The sequence below is a fragment of the Ptychodera flava genome, chromosome 14 (assembly GCF_041260155.1).
Source record: "Ptychodera flava strain L36383 chromosome 14, AS_Pfla_20210202, whole genome shotgun sequence".
Lineage (NCBI taxonomy): Eukaryota > Metazoa > Hemichordata > Enteropneusta > Ptychoderidae > Ptychodera > Ptychodera flava.
This window is the reverse complement of record NC_091941.1, coordinates 2,422,363-2,429,329: the sequence shown is the minus strand read 5'-3', so window position 1 is coordinate 2,429,329 and position 6,967 is coordinate 2,422,363.

Here is a 6,967-nt window from a genome sequence, read left to right as displayed (position 1 = left end):
ACAGGCATAACATTGAACATACATTCTCCATTAGAGTGATGGAAGTAAAACTGTTTTGGAAGTACTGTGCACAAAGCCGTTACGGCAACAATATCAATGGTTGGACGGTGTAAGCAACCGTCTCCATGAGAAAATTTGTTGGAAATAAATGTGTCACATTGACTTACCAATCAATGTTCTGCTCTTTGCGTTCCAGATATTTTATTGCAGAGTTTTAGAAGTTCTGAGTGCATAAACCATTATAAGTCAATGTGACAATGTAAGGTACGCTTTCTTGTGTCGAGGCGTGGCTGATGTAGTTCGACATCAATAAACTAATTAATCACCATGGTTTCATTGATTTTCGATGGTTCGTGAGCCTCGAAAAGTTACAGCCGCCACCAACCGTTAGAAACACTGGAAACAAAACGTTTTCCACATTTTACAAATCAACAGTTACGACAACGGGTACAACATCAACTAGCTATGGTCCGTTTTTTGCAACTTACAAAGTTTGTTGTATTATTTCATCGGGTCGGTTGGCGTATGTAGCTCACTAGTAGCGGTGAGTTGGAACTCTCAAGAACGTATGAGTTGTGTGGTACAGTTCAAGGTTACAATGTAAGTCAAATAAGCACTTATAAAACATACCGACGGTCAAGAATCTTCTTTTGTTGTATTTCAACGCTTTGGTTCACTTACTTATCAACGGTATATTCCTATTTGAATCCGTGTATACAATATATGGTACCCAATTACAGGTGTCTGGCAATGCTCATTAAGAACAGTTTCAGCGTCTTTAGTCAACTGTCAATTTCAGCATTATGACAACCCGCCTTCGTCAAATTGAATCTGACGATGCCGTCAGGAGATCCATCCGATAGAGGGCGTAATAGTGAATGACGAACAGTCACTGATAATCACAGTCCCTCATCGGTGGAGAGACTGCACTGATATGCAATCTTTTCTGAAACATAAAAGGTTCAATCTTAACAGGAACGCAGAGCATACATGCCAACAGTATTTCCATTTTTTAGCGATGAGAGGGTGAGGAGCTAGACCAGATTTGAAGAGATCATTCACTTAATCTTTTCCCACGTTTTCACGGCTACAAGCTCTGAGATCTTCATGTATGTTGTTCAAAAATAATAAAGATAGTCGAAGAAAGTTTTAAAAAAACGTTTCAGATACTCCATACTTTAGGTAATATGCCAACAGTGAGTATGAGCACAGTAGGTGGAGGGACTGTGGTATAAATAATGAACAGTGCGACATTTCGGAGGTTGTGTTACAACAATAGAATGCTGTTACTCCAGCGCAATGTCAGCAGTGTCTTTGTTGAAACATATCACCCGAGTATAAATCATCGTTAGGAATCGATCTCGATTGATTTTATTGCTTTTTGGACCCGTGCCATTTGTCTAGTGCAACTGATTAGCGTGATAATCATTTCTCACCATGGTAGACAAACAAGTAGACTTTAACCAAAGTTAAAAAACGCTGTACACATGTAGGTTAAGGGGGAAGCGGTACCAAAGAGTTGACAGTTAGGTGGGATTTTGCAAAACGTGTAATCATTATAAGAGTTGCCAAAGCCAATTCTTTCCTCAATATAAGATTATGTATACAGTGTACGCGAATGTAAATCTAGTTATTTTGTGAATAACCTTATTATGTACTTTTTGGGTCCAATTTTACCAGAAGAGTCGAAATCAAAGCATTTTGAGGATGCTTGTCGCTCACTGCGATCGCGAGCAGACTGGCACAGTACATGTGGTAGAATTGTGGTTCAGCATAATTTCACTCAAAATCACAGGTTTTGGGATGACCATTATTCACAGCGTAACGTACCGAGTGTTTACATTTATATTTTAAAAAAATGTAAAATCTACTCTCGTTTTTTCCCGTGTTGATGTAAAGGTGTTATGAGGTCTAAGGTCAAATAGCGTCCAATATAACACCTAAAGTTATTGTACTGAGCGTCAAAGTTATTCAACTTCGCGTCCTCCGATACCAAAACTTACTGTCTGATGAAACTCCAAAGGTCACAGACGCACGTGTGTATATTATCTTAGAAATATTGAATCAGATTTGAATTCCAGGTTCATTAACTTATGGCTTTACGATTATGTTGAATTCTTTATGTCTGTGCTTGAATAACAACGCGTCTTTATCTCTGCCTCGTTATTGATGTCCACCCCTTGTACAATATATTTCTAACTCATTCTCAGTGCATTATCACCGACGGCTTGTTGTGAAAACTTTGTTCGCTTTGCACCTACTAAATCACTTTTTGGCTAGGTCTTCAAGTACACTTGATCAATGCTCTCTCCTTACGAAGATTTGCACTTGCAGCTGCGTAAACAATGTATGACATTTCTTAGGAGATCTGAGGGCGCTATTTACGTAGACCAGCGGCAGTGTCGCCAATGCTATTAGATATTGCCTAAATTGGGATAAGAAAGACTGATTTTTCTCTGCTGTCGCAGAATTGAAATCACCATGGCTACAGCCATTGTTTCATCTCAGCATCCTCCGTGTCTGAATCTAACCAATTCATAACGATGCATACACCTTCGGAAGTAAGGTTTTCTTCCGATTTCCGACGTTTTTAGAAAGGCATAGAAGAAGTCACCGCTCAGATTGTCAAAAGGGATACAGGCATGGACCAATCACAGACAACCTTGTTAAAAAGCTGATGGTAGCTCCCATCCTGCCCGTAAGGGAAACATGAAAGTTGTGTCGAGAAAATATATGTCCCGGTCATGCTTATCAAGGATTTGTTTGTCTGAAAAAAGTTACAGGCCTCTTGACATATGTATCGACGCGTGAAGACAGTAACCGAAGGTTTATATCTCCGATGACCTTCAGGTCAATTCTAATTTAGGCCGGGAAAGCTTGTGACTAGTTGATACGAAAATAATGGTGCTAGGTTGTAAATTTGCAATATATCACAACTTTTGAACTTGTCGAAATTTCCTTCATTATGAATTACTTTTCTACGTGTGCAAGTGCTTGCTGCAGTAATTTATCCTAATTTGTGAACTATTGAAATTTGTTAAATAAATGCGATTGGAACTAATTTCGGATAATTGGATGGTGAAGTAATATCGGTTTAATTCGCAAATGTAAGCTTATCTGCTTTTCTTTTTAAGTTTTACACTTGTTTCATTAGTAATTTGTGATATTGCAGCATTCAGCTATACGGCACCTAAAACTTTTTGAGAAATTTGAAAAATATGAATATCCTCCCAAATTAGTTCCACTCGCGTTTATACCATTTTAATGGGGGACAAAGTTTTGAACGTTCCTGAATTCTTCATATTAGTTTCATTCTTAGCGTTGTATATTCATGTTGCACTCATGGTTTTTATGAAGGCGCGAAAACGAAGGCGCTGGGCTCTAATTGCAATATATCACAATTTTGGAACCTGTCTAAATAGCCTTGAATGTGAATTACTTTTCTACCCTTGCAAATACGGTTCGTAATAATTTTGGAGAGATTATTTTGAGGCAATACTAATTTATCCAGCAAAAAGCAATAAATAAAATGAACTACAATAACTGTCAGTAAAACTGAATCTACTTTACACGATGGCGTTCACAAATCTATGTTCCACGTCAAGTCAACTGTGCAGAAATACAATTTCATACTATGTACAATACATCTTTGAACTGTAAATACCTATAGTTCAGAGGAATGAACTACAGGTTCATCCCAAATTTCAATATACTATTGTGTCAATTTTGACCTGTTCACCTCGTGTAAACACTCCCTATTACCAGTGAGTGACGTCACAATCTGGTCAAATTCTCGTGGTAACGTCTTAACCTAGTAACAAATATATAGCCTACCAATTTTGACAACCGAATGACATAGTTAATACTTCTTAAAATGGTAGAATTTGCCAATAATTCAAACGACCTTGCTGGTGGTCAGGAGAAAAGAAAATTCATTAGTAGTCATGTAATATTTCACTCGCCCTCCGTCTTGAAGATGATACTCATCGAGAAGCTTTGTACTTCCCCCCCCCCTCTCTCTCTCTCGTATGTATGTATGTATGTATGTATGTATGTATGTATGTATGTATGTATGTATGTATGTATGTATGTATGTATGTATGTATGTATGTATGTATGTATGTATGTATGTATGTATGTATGTATGTATGTATGTATGTGTGTGTGTATATGTGTGTGTGTGTGTATGTGTGTATGTATGTATGTATGTATGTATATATGTATGTATGTATGTATGAACTTTGTAACTTATAAGGCAGTAGGGTTTGTTGACAATTGATTAATTCTATCTTTACCACATGAAATGTAACAGTTTGTCTAAAGTTTTCAAACATTGCAGTTTGAGATTATTTAGCAGTGTAAGAGGACAGTATAATAGACATTACTTACCATTTGATGTCTGACCATACTCCTTAGCAGGTCAACAAATGCCTTGCTCTCTTTAAGTTTCCCACTTGAAGTAAGTCACAGTATATGCAGTAAGGGAGTACGAGAGAGTTAGTGGACAAACATTCGACACTTGCAGAAGGCTGCATGAACTGAAGACACGATCGATTATTGATGGTTAATCATTAACCATCTATACAATGCACTTAAATCACGACTTGGTTCGTATCCTGTTTAGTGATCTCACCCACTGTTACTGTTGCTATACCTAAACAGAGAAATAAAATTTCCACCAATTAATTTTGCTTATTTGCGAAATAAAACATACATTCAGAGTTTTGAGAGAAAACAGGAATCAAGGCGTTCTGTCTGGTTTTACGGTCAAGTAAATGACGAATACCTGTACTGTCATTTGATCCAGAATTCCACACACACTTAAGAAAAACTTGGAGAAGATATTATATCGTAATCTTGTATGTACCATCTACAGTTAGTATGATGTTTGACGACAGTGCATGCGTAAGTGAAATCTCGTCTATTCTTCCGTAGGCGCCCTTTCACCGGTGTACTGATTTCGCCGGCGTGTTAATTTCGTTGTCATGGCACTAAGTCGCAAGTCCGGCAGATATTGTGAACACCTCATGACCTGTGTGGTCGTACCCTAACCCTAACCACAGTCCCTCTGTCACCCTCGCCTATGAAGTCCATATCCCACGCAGTAGGAATCGATGCATTGCTGTTAATTTTCTAATACAGAGTATTCCATAATTCGGCATGTATCTGCTGTATTATCAACAATTGTCAAAGTCCACTGGCACTAGTGGACTTCTGTGGACTTGCCAGTATTGTTTTGATTGCATATACTAATACAGCCTGCTAATAGGCTCTGACATCGTCAGATGAATTGTCCATCGCATCTCCACACTGCTGAGTGGAAAGAAGGTTGTACTTTTCCCATCGGTTTTGTGTCTTTGTATGACTGTAGCAGACGTTTCATATTACCTTGGATACTGATGTGTGAAACTATGTGTTGTGAGTAGAGTGTATTAAATCATCGCGGCATCAACTTTGGATCTTTCCACAGTCACTCGTGAGCTATTCAGCTCAAGGGTTTTTTCTCGCTTATGTACACTCGTCTATGGGGCGAATAGTCCAAGATCTGAATAGCTCACTAGTGACTATGATCTTTCGTTGCATGGCACGACACTGTATATGGATCTCAATGATGTTTCAATACTAAACCGGAAGAAGGAAATACATTTTTTCTTACTAGTTTTACAGTAGAAATTATATGAGACAAGCTAAAGGCTGATAAAATCGTGACCAGTGTTCACATTTCAGTCAGCGGAAACAAGCAAATCATAATTCATTATGTCACTTTCATTGTCTCACTGATCAGTTTTCATGTTTAGCTGTCGATGTTGTTCTCTACTTCGACATAACTGATCGTTCCCCTGACATTTTATATCGAATTTGTTCAAATGATGGCTGCAAACGATTCACTCGTTACAAGTAAACATGTTTTCATCGACTGATACACATTGTTTGAATTTGTCAAAGAGATGGTAGTCTTCAAAAGACAGATTTCGTCATCTTAAAGTTATTCACCAAAACACTATCGTAAATCCCATGGAAACGCTTATTGTTCAAAAACTTAGTTATTTTGATCAGTCTCTCTATAAGATTCAAAATGCTAAAATCCATTTGATAATATATCTTGCAAGTCTGTAATGGTTCTCGAGGACACCCTAGGTTCATGCATGCTTTCCCTTTGCCTGTTGCTAGGTTACAAAACTACACAGCAGATCGCCAGCCGTTGGAAAAATCTGTTTCATTTCAGTTTCTTTTCGAAAAACAGTAACCTACTTCATAAGTACTTTCGAAAAGTATTGTCTTTATTTATTAAAGTTTTATACAAATAAATAAACTGGACAATTCTGAAGTTATACACACTTTTATATTGTAACATAACATAACATAACATAACATAACATAATGTAACAACATTTGTAAGCAATATACAAAGACTTGAATTGTACATTGCTGAACGAAAGGGTATTGTAAGAAAACATAAAAAATGCGGTGAAAATCTCGAACTTCTTGCCCATAAATAGTTGGAAATTCATACCTAGAATATTTTACTAGAAAAATACCTTTTACTTTTCTAGAGATTTTAAAACTGATGAGTGCTATAAAAGAACAATAAATACAAAAAACATAACATAACAAAATAGCGTGATATAAATTTCCCTTTTCGGTGGTAAGTGATAGTTCATATCTTATGATGAACAGCTATCTTGTCAGGTCAGCCTGTCTTCATCCGCCTTGCTTGACGTTCAACATCAAGCCAATTTGAAAGAATATATTACTGTTATTGAGTATGGTATACACCTCTGCTTGTAATGAGTTTAAAAAAGAGTCTGGGTAATGCAGTGAAAAAAGTCCATTCATGACAAACCAATGACATTCTGTATGATAGCTGTTGTCTTTTAGGCTGACAGAATACGTCATTAATTGTCTCATTTCAGTGCGGTAACCACAAAAACAATGGTTGTGACCAGCGTAAACATGGCCAAGAGAC